This window comes from Gallus gallus, chromosome 18 (genome assembly GCF_016699485.2).
Source record: "Gallus gallus isolate bGalGal1 chromosome 18, bGalGal1.mat.broiler.GRCg7b, whole genome shotgun sequence".
NCBI classification, from domain to species: Eukaryota; Metazoa; Chordata; class Aves; order Galliformes; family Phasianidae; genus Gallus; species Gallus gallus.
The window spans coordinates 502,040-516,493 of record NC_052549.1 but is presented as its reverse complement, the minus strand read 5'-3'; the positions used below and the strand labels follow the sequence as shown (position 1 = coordinate 516,493).

Sequence of the window (14,454 nt, the reverse complement as noted above, 5' to 3'; positions counted from 1 at the left end):
TCAGAGTGGAGGAGCTGTTGGCTCGCTGCAGCCACCCCAGCATCCCCGGAGGTGGGCCTGGGGGGGGGCTTTAGTGCTGCACAAACGACTGCAGGCAGAGGTGTAGGAAAGCGAACGCCATACGTTTAATAATTTAACGTACAAAACAGCAAATAAATGATGATATTCCCAAACCATTTCCCACCCTAACAATTGTTTCTGATCCCACCCCCTACAAATTCCCACCCTCTAATCAATTTCCCACCCCGCAATCAATTGCTCACAACCCACCCTCCTCCCCCCTCCCCCCCGCTCCCTCCCACCAATAGTTTCCCTCCCTCTGCAGAAAACCTCCCAGCCCCCCAAATTCCCACCCCAACAATTCCTTCCTCCAAATTCCAACAACTTGGGAGTGTAACGTGATCAGAGTACAATTTCTCCCCCAGAATTGCCACCCCACAGAATTCCCTCCCCTCCCCCCCCCCATCTTCAATGCCAGCAGTTACAGAATGTCCAATCATTTTTGATGCCAACCATCTCCCACGGCAGCCATTTCTCACCCCAGCAGTTCCCCACCCCCCAAATTCCCACCCCAACAATATCACAGTACAGCCATTTCATTTCTAACCTCAGAAAGATCCCAGTGCCTTAAGAATTCCAACACCAAATTCCACCCCCCACCCGGATTCCCCCCCCAACAATATCACAGTACAGCCATTTCATTTCCAACCCAAAAAGATCCGAGCACCCCAAGAATTCCCACCCCAAGTTCTCACCCAAAGAGTTCCCACCCCAAATTCCCTCCCCCCACCCATTCCCCACCCCGCAACCATCCCCTCCCCACCCTCTTCCCACCCCCCAGCCTTCTTTTCCCACCCCAAAGCTTTGACAGTCCAACCCTTTGGCGGTCCATCAGCTTCAGAGTCCCGCATTGCCCCAGCCCAAGATGCCGTTTGTGGACAGCCCAGTTTTGGAGGGGTAGGGCTGGGGCCGGTGCTGGTGCCCCCGGAACACTGCCGCTGCTCTCTCTCTGGGCATGGTGGGGGCCAGCGAGGAGCCCAGGGCTCCAGGGAGCCGTCTTGGTCGGCTATGGCCACGTCTCCTGCTCCAGCAAGTGGGCCGGTTTCTTGGTGCGCTCCCGCTCGAGCCGCTGTTGGGCTGTGATGGGCACCCCATCAGGGCACAGTCCTCCTGCTGCCCGCCCACCGTGCTGACACAGCCAGCTTGGCCTAGCGCCGGTGTTTGTGGCCTGGGCCATCGTGGCAGCGCGGCAGCTTCCTCTTTGTGGCTGGGCCGCTGCCAGTGTGCTGCTCGTGCCCGGTGCTCTTGCTGTTAGTGGTGGTGCAGGCGGGCGCTGGGCACTTGGCTGGCTCGGTGCTGTCTTTGTGGTGCATGTCTGCCAGCCGGCAGGAGATGAATCCGGGTGGCAGTGCCAGGCGGGTGAGAACCACCCGGGGCTGCCTCCGCTGCACCTCTTGGATCAGACGTGCAGTGCAGGGCAGCAGAGGTGCGGGGCAGCCAGGGGGTCGGCAGTGCCAGGCGGGTGAGAACACCCGGGGCTGCCTCCGCTGCACCTCTTGGATCAGACGTGCAGTGCGGGGCAGCAGAGGTGCGGGGGCAGCCAGGGGGGTCGGCAGTGCCAGGCGGGTGAGAACCACCCGGGGCCGCCTCCGCCGCGCCTCTTCCATCAGATGTGCAGTGCGGGGCGACGGAGGCGCAGGGGCAGCCAGGGGCGTCGGCACGGGCAGCTCAGGGGATGCTGGCTGCCAGCAGAGCGAGTTGCTGAGGAGCCCTGATTCAGGATGTGTCTCTTTGCTCAGCTCCCTGCTGGCCCCGGAGGAGTCCGAGTGCTCTGTGCTGGAAGAAGAGGAGTCGAGGCTGCTGGAGACATCAGGGCTCAGTGGCTCTGTGGCAGTGATGCGCTGCATCAGCTCTTGCGTTTGGCAGCTGTTTGCAATGGCTTTGGTCCCCTCTCTTGTGACACCGGGCAGGTCCTGCTTGTGCTGGGGGACCTCCAGAGCCGCTTCTGAAAAAGCAAGAACATCCCCCCGAACGATGATGGCAGCCTTCCCACAGCCACTCGGTGCAGGCAGCCACCTCTGGGGGTCACCTCTGCGGAGCACAGTCTCACCGTCAATCCAGGTGAGCAAACGGTCCATTTCCACATCATTGTTGTCAAGTCTGCGGGTGCTGGGTGTCTCTTCTGGAAAAGGCAGAAAATGCCCAGCGGGGCAATGGCAATGCCGGCTTTCCCACGCCCACTCAGTGCAGACACCCCCCCAGCAGCTCTGCTGCCCCTCCGAGAGAGACTCACCGTTGTTGATCCACGTGAGCAGGTCATCGATGTCTGCGTCGTCGTACAGGATGCCTGTCTTGGATGTCACTTCTGGAAAAGGCAGAAAATGCCCGGTGGGGCAATGCCAGCTTTCTTTCCCACACCCAGTGTGGGTGGGTGGGTGGGTGCCAGCAACCCCCCGCCAGCTCTGCTGCCCCCAAACTCACCGTCGTTGAGCCATGCCAGGAGATGCTGGATGTCCGCCACGTCCTCCGGGATGTCTGCGCTCGCTGTGGCTGCTGGAAAAGCAAGGACATCCCCAGTGGGGCAATGCCAGCTTTCCCCAGCCACCCGGTGCGGACAGCCTGCCGCACGCCCCGCAGCCCCCAAACTCACCCCCTGAGTCCAGCGCTGCGGTGCTGCAGCCGAGCGGAGCCGTGGCGGGATGGGGGCACCCGTCGGTGGGCGCTGGGTGCCCCTGGTCCTCCGTGAGCACCACGGCGTCCTGAAAGGGCTCCATCGGCGACTCCCAGGTGGCGGGCAGGGTGCAGGGCACGGGGAGCACCTGCTCCTGCAGTGGTGGTACCTGCAAAAGAACTGGCGGGGGGCCGGGGCGGCCGGGGGCCTGCGGCAGGCAGGTGCCTGCGGGCTGCGGGGGCTCCCCGTGGAACACGGCCCCAGGCCACAGCCCCATCGGCTGCTGGGGCAGCAGCGTCCCTGCCAGCAGGGGATGTCCCCAGCAGTGAGCAGGGGCAGTGGGGGGAGCCATAGCTGGGTGCAGCCCCCCAGGTAGCAGCTGCAGCAGCGGTAAGTGCAGCCCCAGAGTTGGGGGCAGGCCCCCAGGTGGCAGTTGAGCCCCAGTTGGGGGCAGCCCCCCAGGGGGGAGCTGCGCTGCCTGTCCCCAGACACCTGGTACCCCAGGCCAGACAGAGGCCTGAGGCGCCAGGTAGGTGGCAGTGGGGACAGGGAGGGCTTGGGGTGGTACCGGCATCGGTCCGCGGATGGTGGGCTGCATCCAGGCGGGGTCCGGTGGCGGCACAGTCGCTTCAGGGAAGATGGCGTCGGGTGTCAGAGGCACCGTCAGCGCTCCTCGAGGGATTCTCTCTGTGGGGAAAGGCCAAAGTAGGCTCTGGGGTGGGCTCTGGGGTGAGCTCTGGGGCGCTGGGGTGGGATCTGGGGCACAGGGCTGAGATCGGGCTTACAGGGCTGGGATCTGGGGCGCTGGGGTGGGATCTGGGTTACGGGTGTGATATCGGGGTTACAGGGGTGGGATCTGGGGCGCTGGGCTGAGATCTGGGCTGTTAGGGTGGGATCTGGGGCGCTGGGGTGGGATCTGGGACACTGGGGTGAGCTCTGGGTTACAGGGGTGATATTGGGGTTACAGGGGTTGGATCTGGGGCGCTGGGGTGAGATCTGGGGCACAGGGTGGGATCTGGAGCGCTGGGGCCAGCTGAAGCATGGGAGCAGGGGAAGCCTGCTGCCTTACCTGCCATGACAGCTGGAGAGTGGCAGTTAGGGGAGCCCCTCCCCCCAGGGGGGTTGCGTGACCGTTGGGGTCAGCCCCTTTCCCCCGGGCTTGAGATGGTTGCAGTTTTTGTCGCCACAAAGACCTTAAAGACCCTCAAGTCTAAGCACAACCTAACCATACCAGCCTAACTCTAACAAGCCCCTGCTCAATCATGTCCCCGAGCACCACCTGGTTTTCAACACATTCAGGGATGGTGACTGAACCAGCTCCCTGGGTGGAATAGGGAGCCAGCCCATCAGGTCTCCCCTCAGCCTCCTTTTCCCCACACTAAACAGCCCCAGTTCCTTCAGTCACTCCTCAGAGGGCATATTGGCCAAGGCCTTCCCCAGCCTTGTTGCCCTTCTTTCAACCTGCTTCAGCACCTCAACGGCCCTTCTGTGCTGAGGTGCCCAAAACTGAACACTGGACTCGAGGTGAGGCCTCGCCAGTGCCGAGTCCAGGGGCAGGATGACTTCCCTAGTCCTGCTCACCACACCATTCCTGAGCCAGGAATTGTGGTTATGCCATTGGCCTTCTTGGCCACCTGGGCACACTGCTGGCTCATCTTCAGCCACCTGTCCGTCAGCACACCAAGGTCCCTTTCAGGGATCAGGCAGCTTTCCAGCCACTCCTCCCCAAGGAGGACTGGGGGGACGCCTGGGCTTGTTGTGACCAAAATGCAGGACCCGACACTCGGCCCCATTGAAACTCATCCAGTCAACCTGGAAGAGTGAAGAGAGAACAAAAACCAAGCAGGCAAAGAGCAGAGCTGTCCACAGGGGGCAGGGCTTGGGGCAGGGCCTGTGTCGGAGGGTGGTCCAGCACAGTGGTGGCCTCGGGGCCCAGGCTGGAGGGGGCCTGGCACAGTTGAGGCCTCGTGTGGGCCCAGAAGGAAGGGGGCCCAGGCACAGGTAGAGCCTCGGGCCCAGGATGGAGGAGAACCAGGCTCAGTTGGGGCTGTTTGGGGCCCAGGATGGAGGAGGACCAGGTGCAGTTGGGGCTGCAGCTGGAGGGGGCCTGGAGGGGGCGGGCCCAGAGGAGAGGCGGCAGAGGCTCCTCTGGGCCCAGACAAAAGGGGGCCCAGGCCTTGGGCAGGATGAAGCCACAGGCCGGGGCCCAGTGGAGGAGCCCAGTTGGGGCTGCTTTGGGCCCAGGATGGAGAGCCAGGCACAGGGGGCTGCTCTAGCTGGGCGAGGCTGGCCAGCAGGCAGGTGAGCCTGAGGGCCCAGGCACAGAGGCCTTGGAGTGCAGCCAGTGCCGGCCTAGCTGGACCAGGATGGAGACAGGCCAGGCGAGGATGGCCAGCAGTTGGGGCTGCTTTGGGGCCCAGGATGGAGAGGACCAGGAACAGGGGCTGCCAGGCCTGGCACAGTTGGGGCTGCTTTGGGGCCACTGGAGCTGGATGGGAGGCACAGCAGAGCCTTGAGGCCTTGGGGCTGCTCACCCTCTGCTACAGTTCACACCTTGATCCCTAACCTAAAAAGGTAACGTAGTGAAAGGCAGTAGCTGCTAGCTGACTCTTTGCTGCTTTTTTTTTTCCTAAGATGTGGGGAAGGCTAAGCCAGGCACACTAGTAACCATCTGCTCTGAACAGAGCTTGACTCCGAAGATATCAGGACAGAAAGGCAGTAGCTTCCAGCTGCACAGATGAAGCTCAAGCTAGTAGACCCCTTGAAGAACAGGAGAAGTACAGAGCAGATCTCCCAGTAGAGATTCCCCTTAGACAGGCAGCCCTTAAATGAGGGTGGGGAGGGCTGGAGCCAGGCTCCACCCCTTTTTGCCCAGGTGAAATGCTTGCAGGTGTGCTCCACAGCAGAACGTGTTTTAATGAAGCCTGTGACATCAAAGAATCCTTTCTTCCTTCTTTCTTGTTTGTGTTTGTTGCCTGCAGTTCCAAGCAGGTGGACTCTCAGTGTCTTGCAAGTGACAGCTAGCAGCAGCAGGTCCAGCCAGGAGGCACAGCACCCTGCAACCTCCAGGTGAGTGACAGCAGGCAGGCAGGCTTTTGGCTCTGCAGGGTCATTGTGTGGAGCATTATGCACAGGAACAGCTGAGTGTAAAGATGATGTCCGAGCTGCAGAGCTAAGCATAACGGAGAGGCCCAGCGGCTCAGCTCGTTTCCCAGCGTGAGGCAGGAAATTAGAGCCACGAGGGATATGCAGACGCTTTCTGCTTTTGTCTGTTGCCTCACTCCTTCTGCCCCTGTCAGAGGGGAGGAACGAGCTGCACTTGCACAGAGACATTGCTCTCACGGCCACTCCCCCCTCAGGTTGGAGCATTCCTGGCTGCAGGATGGGCAAACCGAAGTTCTTGCCTGATTGGGTCTGTGAAGCTTAAAAAGGGAGACAAACTATGGCCTCTTGGCTCATGAAGTGAGAGAGGGGATGCTGTGCTACTGGGCTGCAGTCAAGAGTCTGAGAGAGTCTGTGTTCTATGAGATTTGAGAGACAGTTCTGGGGAGTGTGGGAGCAGTGCAAACGTGCAAGGGTGCTTTTCCTTTCAGGGGCCTTTGTGCAACAGCAGATGTTGATGCCCTAGAAGCACGGTGCGGAGCACATCCTGGGATCAAGGTGCCACGGACTGGAAAATGCTGCTGTGGCGGAGTTCCTGTGTGAAGACAAAACTCCCAGTCCCCCAGAAAAGTGGAGGCAGAAGAGCAGTGACAAGGTATCTACATGTCTATCTGTGTATGTGCACAGCAGGCCCAGCTGCCCCTGCTTCCTCCCTCCACGGGATCTGCTCCTGCTGCTGCTGCTGCTGGAGTCTCCTCTGGCCACGGTGGCGTGGGGCGAGTTCTTGTGTCAAACAGATCTACCGGTCGTCAACCCGTTGTGACTGGGCCTGATCCCCTGGTTGACCTTTAATTAATCCCAACATTATCCATCCCATAACCTACCCTGGCACACAGGTAAGGTGCAGTCCATCTGGCCCCGTGGACTCGGGCATCCAGCTTTTGGAGCAGGTCCAAAACCATCTCATTGTGGATTATGCATGGCCTATTCGGGTGCCCATTCCTATCTACCAGCACAGGGGACTGTGTTCTCATGGAAGTAATGAGTCTTGCTATGAAAGACTGAGGCAACGGAAGGCATTAAGTACCTCAGCCTTGTCCTGATCCTTGGTCACCAAGTTGCCCTCGGCATCCAAGAAGGGATGGAGATTCTCCCTAGCCCTCCTCTTGCTGTAGATGTATTTACGAAATATTTATTGTTGTCCTTTACCTTGGTGGCCAAGCTCAGTTCTAGCTGGGCTTTGGCTTTTCTAATTTTCTCCCTGCACATATTTGCTACGTACCTGTAATCATCATAAGAAGCTTGCCCACTCTTCCACAGACCATACTCTGTGGAATCAGCTCCTGCCGCCTTTTAAAATTACTTCCTGAAAGTATTGCCAGCCTTCCTGGGCTCCCACGCCCTCTAAAAGTACTTCCCAAGGGACCCTCTCAACCATGGTCCTAAAGAGGTTCAAGTTTGCTCTCCGGCAGTCCAAGGTGGCAGTTTCTGCTGACTCCCCACCGTGGTTCAACAAGGATTGAGAATCTTAGCATCTCTACGATCCCTTTGCCCCAGGCGGCCTCCAGCCTTGACATCCCCCACAAGACCTTCTCTGTTAACAAACAGCAGGATTTTGCTTGCCCTTGCTGGCTGCCTCACCAGCTGTGTCAGGAAGTGATCTCCCACACACTCGAGGAACCTCTGGGACTGTCCCTATCTGCTGTATTATAAGTCCAGCAGATGTCTGGGACTTTGCAATAGCCCACAAGAACAAGGGGAGAGACCTTGAGACCTCCTGCGGCTGTGTCTGAAGTGTCTTGCCCACCTCTTCATCCTGGCTGGGTGGCCTGTAGCACACTCCCACGATAAGGTCAGTCTTACTGGCCTTTGCTTTTATTCTGACCTAGAAGCTCTCAGCCCTATCATGCGCCATCGTTCATTTCCAGACATTCCCATTCTTTCTTAACGTAGAGGGCTGCACCACTGCCTTTCCTGCCTTGCCTCTCTCTTTTGAAAAGTCGCTAGCCATCCATCACAGCACTCCAGCTGTGTGAGTCATTCCGCCACCGTTTCTGTGATTTCCAAGTGATTTTTCTCCTGTTTTTTGATTCCAACAAAAGCCACTTAGGATTATTTTGATTGTTATTCTTTTTTTCATGGCAGGCATTGTGTTCAACTTAAGAAATGAACGCATGAAGAATAGCCTTTGTTTGCATTCTGGTAACTGCCTGAGGCTTTGGCTGAGGACAGCTTTCAGCTGCACCTGACTAGGCTGGATTTGTCTCCTGCTCTCCATAGGTGAGTATTTCTCTTGCAGACCTTTGAATCAATGATTCCCCTGCTATTGTCTCTTCTGGTTGCTGAGAGAGAAGAGCTCCAATGTCACATCCTGATCCGTAAGGTGATCAAGCTTGGTGATTGTCAGTAATTCAGGATATTGCTTGCTTTTCTTTCAGTGAAACTAAGGGATAAGCTATCATGCTGTGCCATTTCTTTTCCTGTGCGTAATGCCAAGCGGATAGTGGCTGCAGGTGCCCTGCTGGTTCACGGGACATCCCTGAACTTTGTACACAGCTTAAGTGATGGAACAGGAAAGACTCCAATATGGTAACCACGTGATTTCTAGTGTTTTGGTACGTAGATTCAAGTCAGTATGGGTCCATTTCAGACAGCATCGTCTCACATCTGTTTGTTGTGTCATATCAAACGCATTTTTACTGCATTTGGCTACATACATACTCCACCCATAGTTTGCGTCTTGTCTTCTTAGGGTGAGGTTTGCCTGCTGAACAGCAAGACAAAAGAAGCTTAAATTACAGAAGCAGAGAAGCAAAGGCAGCTTAGAGGCCTCAATACAGTACGGATCAGTTAGAGCTATTACTTTGAAGTTGTTGTGTTCTGGGTCTTAGGTGGGATGAGACACGGGTGTGAATGTTACAGCTAAGTGTTTTTCCCTTGTTCATTGCTTCACCTGCTGCCATGCAAGCCAGCTCTTCTTTTCCCTGCCTCTGCTTTTCTTGTTGCATGCATATGCATCGCAAAATCTCTGAACAGATTTATTTTCACGTTTTAACAGTGTATAGCTAGAAGTGGGGCTTATCTCATCATCTGATGGAGATTGGTTGTGTATGGGGGAGTTTGCACGAATTATTAGCACCTCACCAAAAGCAAGGAACAGAAAAAGAAAGAAAAACACCAAACCACCCTAAAAGCTGCATAAATGACTATAGCTGAGCCAGCAGGAAATATTACCTGCAGTTTGCAGAGTCCTCATTTTGCTCAGCACTGACTGGATGGGGTTAACAGTGACCACTAATGAAGGAGCTCTGCTACCTGTCTGAGCAGTGCTCCAGTCTTTGTTGCTGCGTTATGAATGCACTGCTCCTCCTGCCACATTTCTTCACGCCCTCGGTTGTTATCTGAGCAGTGGTAGCCCCCACGAGCGATGCAGTCAGTGCCTGCTTGCTCCAGGTGCTCCATAAGCACAGCAGAAGGATGCCAGGGGGCTTGCAGGCAGTGTGTGCATGCTGTTGCTCTCTCCAAGAAGCCCCTTTTTGGCTAGCTGCAGAAGAAACCATTTTTTCCTTGGTCGATCCTTGCAAACGCAGTGCAAGTGTACAGAACGGTACGGTGTCTAGCTGTCTTTTCGCAGTACGTGCAATGAGGTTATCTATTTTTCAGGCAGAGAAGTGCGTCCAGGCAGTTTGGAGAACTGCTGGCTCAGGCTTCACCTCCACTAATCCAAGTTCAGTCACTTTCCTCTGAAGAACCTGCATCAAGCCGTGGTTTTAAGCTGCAGATGGAGTTCTTCTCGCAGGACTGAAGTGCTGAAGCTCTCTGAGCTCCGAAGGCACCCTGAACTCATGTGAGTGTGACTGGCTGCTTTGCTTTTGGCAAGAGACCCTTTAGAGCCCCAGAGTGCGCTGTGCAGAGTCTCTAAGGAGAGGACTCCTGAGGCCGAATTTATTTGTATCCCACAGGAGGCTTTTTCTTGGTTGGCAACGTGCTTAAAAAAGAAAGAAATGCAAATGGGCATTTCCACGTGACTGTATTCTGCTCAGTGCAGTGTCTGCCTGTGTTGCAGACTGAGCTCCGTGGCATTGCAAAGAATGCACCAAAGTAAGTAGTGCAGGAGAGCATTTTTTCCAGTTAGAATGTTGGCCTTCCAAAGCAGGCCTGCCTTGGTTGCACTGGCTTGCATCTCAGCTGGTGTTCTGTTGTCAGGGTTCCCGTATTTCTAGCGGTTGTCAGGGCGGTGGCTCATGACATCGTAAGGCCGTGGCGATGTGACGGTAAGAATGTCCCATGTCAAGTACAAGATGGCTGTGTGGGACGAGGGGAAGCCATGGCCTGACAGCTGCCCTTCTGGTCAGCAGTGGAATTCTGCGGGGTCCATTAGAAGGCCATTTCTCTGTAATGCTTTCTCTGTTGGTTCCAGTCAAGATGTGGCCGTTGTATGAAGTAAGTTTGTGGTTGCTGTGAAGCTGGGAGGAATGTTGACTGCCTTGGGGTTGAGAGGCCTTGCAGCAAGATGTGGAGAAATGTGAGGGTGGTCCCCATCTGCACGAAGAAGAGCAAGCGCTGCGTTCTGCACCTGGGATGCGGCAGCCCTGGCTGTACGTACAGCGTGGGGGGGGCGAGGGGCTGGAGATCAGCCCTGCCAAAAGGGAGGGATCTGGGCGTTGTGGTTGCTGACAACTTGAATCTGAGCTGGCAGTGTGCCCTGGGCACAGGGTTTGAGTTTGGGTGGTCCTTTGGGGAGCCAGGGGTTGGACTTGATGGTCCCTGTGTCCTTTAAGAAGGCCGAATAGTCTTTCAGTGATTGTTCTGGGCAGCTCACACCACTGGGTGTATAATTCATTTCACTTGGAATTTCAGGGTCAGACATAAATGTTATTATCTGCTTTAGAGAAAGAAGTGGGAGGCTGAACTGATATTTGGAAAAATGAAAAATGTTTAAAATGTTTTTTGCAAGATAAGCCCTCAGCAAACAGTCGTCCTGTTCCACTTTTGGCCAGTCTCAGATGCTTGTCTTCCAGAATGTCTGCGTGTGGATGAATCACAACAGGATCCTGGGAACTTTTAAGAAAGGTAGGAAGGAGGAACCGGGGAACTACAGGCTGGTGAGCCTCACCTCTGTGCCTGGGAAGATCATGGAGCAGATCCTCCTAGGAGCTATGTTAAGGCACACATGAGACAAAGAGATCCGAGACAGCCAGCATGGCTTCACCAAGAGCAGATTGTGCCTGACCAATCTGGTGGCCTTCTGTAGTGGAGTGATGGCTTTGGTCGACGGGGGAAGGGTGGTGGATATCATCTACCTGGACTTCTACAGAGCCTTTGACATGGTCCCTCAGCACATCCTTCTCTCTAAATTAAAGAGGTATAGATTGGAAGGATGGACTGTTCAGTGGAGTAGGATTTGGCTGGCTGGACACAGCCAAAGGGTTGTGACGAATGGTTTTGTGCCAGGGTGGAGGCTGATCACAAGCAGTGTCCCTCAGGGGTTGGTCTTGGGACCTGTGCTCCTCAGCATCTTCATCAGTGACACAGACAATGGCATCGAGTGCACCCTCAGCAAGTTTGCAGATGATACAAACTGGGCAGTGCAGTCGATAGTCTGGAAGGAAGGGAAGCCATCCAGAGGGACCTGGACAGGCTGGAGAGGCTGTGGGTGTCCCATCCCTGGAGGCATTCAAGGCCAAGCTACCCATGTTTGCCTTCTGTAGTTATCAGTGGGGCAAGAGGAAAATGAAGAGTACAATGAAGTACAGAGTGCTTTTCTTGTCTTGTTCAACTGCAAGTTCCTGTTTTCTCAAAGGCAAAAACAATTAAGGCTCAGCAAAAACAATTAAGGCTCAGCAAAAACAGTTAAGGCAGTCATTGTAAGTATTAATTTCTGATGATGGTGGCTGCCTGTGTTCGGAGGTCACACTTAGTTGAAGCACACTGCGCCTGTGGAAATTCTGCTGAGCAATTAGCAAAAATACCCTTGTCATTAGGAAGAAACAAGAACACTGTTGTCCATAAAGTAATCAGTGGCGTTTAAGCAAGTGACACCTCTTTGTTTTACAGGAGAAAAAAACGACAGGTGAGCCTAACATATTAATTAACTGAGAACAAAACGTTAGGAAGGACAAGACTGTGCTTGAGTTTTCCCAGTAATGAGTGCCTGAATTCCAGAGTGGGTTTCTGAATCTTTGTTTCATCCTACGGGTCCTATGAAGGACTGTGCCATCATTGTAATCTGCATCAGAAATGCCTCCTTTCTCAGTGCAAATCCTGCCATTGGATTAAGGGCAAAAATAATGTGCAGAGTAGGACTTCTATAGTACTCCATATTATAGAACTCTAAAGACAGACTATAATACTCTATATTACAGGGACTCTAAAAACAGACTGCTTCAACACACTTGGAATCAGCACACCTTTGAATCTGATGCAAAGAGATGCATGTTTGGTTGTTTTGTTTTGTTTGTTTTTTTAAATCTCTTTGAACAGCCAGATCAAGTAGCTGAGCAGCCTCGTTCCAGCTTTTCTGTAAAACTTGAGTCATGAGGAGTGCTTTCTCTAACAGTGGTAGTGTTGGGACACACGCTTCTCTTTTTGCCACAGACTGAGCATTGTTCTCTCTCCTTCTTCATATCTTGCAGGAAAGATTGCTTCACGTGTAATGAAAAGCTAGTGTCCAGAAGATCACTGCGGCCAGATGCCAATTTTGATGCCCTCGTCAGTAAGACTTGTCCAAGCCCTGATGTATGTGAAACTCATCAGGAGGGAATGCTGGCAAGAATCAGCTAACACAGTAGCAGCAAGCTTTCAGTGACAGCGTTAAGGAAGGGTGACGATTCAGGCTGGGAGCAGGTATGTCATCACCTGACTTGACCACATGTAACTTGATGCTAGAAATACACCACGTCCTCCCTCCCTGCATGGCAAGAGATGGCTCTCTTCTCCTGCAAAGGCAGCCGAAGTAACTTCTGTGTGCTGACTAGAGAGAGAAAACTTGGTGTCACTCCTTGCAAGTCCTGTGGCAGCCAGATATTGTGTGATGAGAGTTGCTGTCTATTTACTGTGTTTGGTTTCTTTGCTTTGCCATGCTGTACACGAGTAAAGGAAATGAATGGAATACGAGATGGTGACCTTGTTTTGTTTGCTTTGTTTTCCTTGCTTGGTTTTTTTTCCTCCTATTGCTTTTCAGTAGTGCGCCTTTTGCTTTGCTTTCCATTGTCTTTGTGTCTGTTTTGTTGGCTCTTTGTCTTAGCTGTTTCTTTCTTTGCATTAGCTTCTTCCTCCCAGAGGAGAGCATTCCTTGCCTTTTCAGAGGATGGTTCTTGGCTTTGCTTGGAGTTTCTCCCTTGCTCTTCATTCTTGGTTGCCTTACCTGGCTTTGCCTTCCTTGTCCCCTTGCCCCGGCCTTGCTCTTCCTTTGCCTTCACTTACCTGATGTGCTCTCTCCCTTGATTGTTCTGTTCTGTCTGTTCCTTTCTGGCTTCTTGAACTGCAGCCTCCTCTCTGGGCTTTCCTGCCGTGCTTGATGCATTTGCAGCTCCTTGGAGTTTCCCAGGTGGGTCCACGCCTCCTGGGCCTCCTTGCCTCTTCCCTTGTGGTGCTCTTGTGGCTTTTTCTCCAGCTGGCTGGATCCACGCGGGCCTATTGCCCCATTTTCTCGGCATTGGTGTATGTAGATTGTTCTATGTCATCTTCCCAGGCCTAGATGCTGAGTTTTTGCCTCTTCCAGACTCTGTTGTCATCTTTGCTTTTCCGTGAGAGTGTATTCTGTTCTGTTATCGTTGGTTGCTTGTTTTTGAATTTGGTGTTTGTTGTTGTTTCATTTATTGTTGTTGGCTTTCTTTGATGTGCGTGGGGTTTTTTTGTTCTTTTTTTGTTTGGTGCTCTTTTTCTTTTTTTTTGCTGTTCATTTCTTTGCACTGTATTTTTTTCCTAGTAGCGTTTCTTTTCCTTTCTCTTGTACTAGAAATTTTAGCTCCTAACACTAATCCAAATGTATAAACCACAAGTCTGAACTCTAAATCACACAGGTGTATGGGAACTGTATAATCACAGCCTGACCCCCTGTTTGACTACCTGAGGCGAGTGCTGAGTCAGCTGCAGGGGCACAGGTGATGGCAGTTTGACCTGAGTGACCGTAAGGGGTGGACCCTGGCTGCAGCCCTGCTAGACCCCATGTAAGGGCTGACTCCCAAGGAGGAAGGATCTCTATCTGGAGGTCACCCTTAGTGGAGCCCTTCTGCGCGCCCAGGGTACGGGTAAGCTTTTTATGTCATTCCTCCTTTGGAAACGCGCTCATCTCTCTGGTCCTTTACCTATTTGCCTTACAATCTGTTTGCCCTGCACACAGGTAATGTTTAACCCTCCTAATGGGTAGCCCTTATCTTTTTCTGTAAATGCAACAGGGATAGGGTTAGCCCTCATCAAGTAAGGGCCACCCTTAGTCCTAACAGCTAAGGGTAGCCCTGAAGGATTCCCATTTTGGTTATGGTTAACTCTAATCGGATGTGGTAACCGTTGACCTGTCACTGAAGGGAAGCCCTTCATCCTAACCTACTATGGTAACTCTTCATCCTAAACGCTAGCCTCTAACAGTAACCTTTAAGCCAATCCTTAGGGGTTTTCCTTCAGCCTTTGCACTGACTGAACTTGGTAGCATTTCCACGTGAAGCCTTATCTAATGCAGT

General features: G+C 53.7%; 1 long non-coding RNA gene across 5 annotated transcripts; it reads left to right on the top strand.

Annotated features, from left to right (window-relative positions):
- Nucleotides 1–7,905: 7,905 nt before the first annotated feature.
- Nucleotides 7,906–13,859, top strand: LOC121107168. Of its 5 annotated transcripts, XR_005840818.2 has the most exons (6): nt 7,906–8,053; nt 9,437–9,620; nt 9,736–9,874; nt 9,980–10,047; nt 10,194–10,846; nt 12,409–12,889. It is a non-coding gene; the product is annotated as an uncharacterized LOC121107168 (long non-coding RNA). The 5 variants fall into 5 exon arrangements; XR_005840817.1 differs by adding an exon at nt 13,798–13,859 and having other exon boundaries at nt 9,736–10,846; nt 12,409–12,619; XR_005840816.2 differs by having other exon boundaries at nt 9,980–10,846.
- The last annotated feature ends 595 nt before the right edge of the window (nt 13,860–14,454 follow it).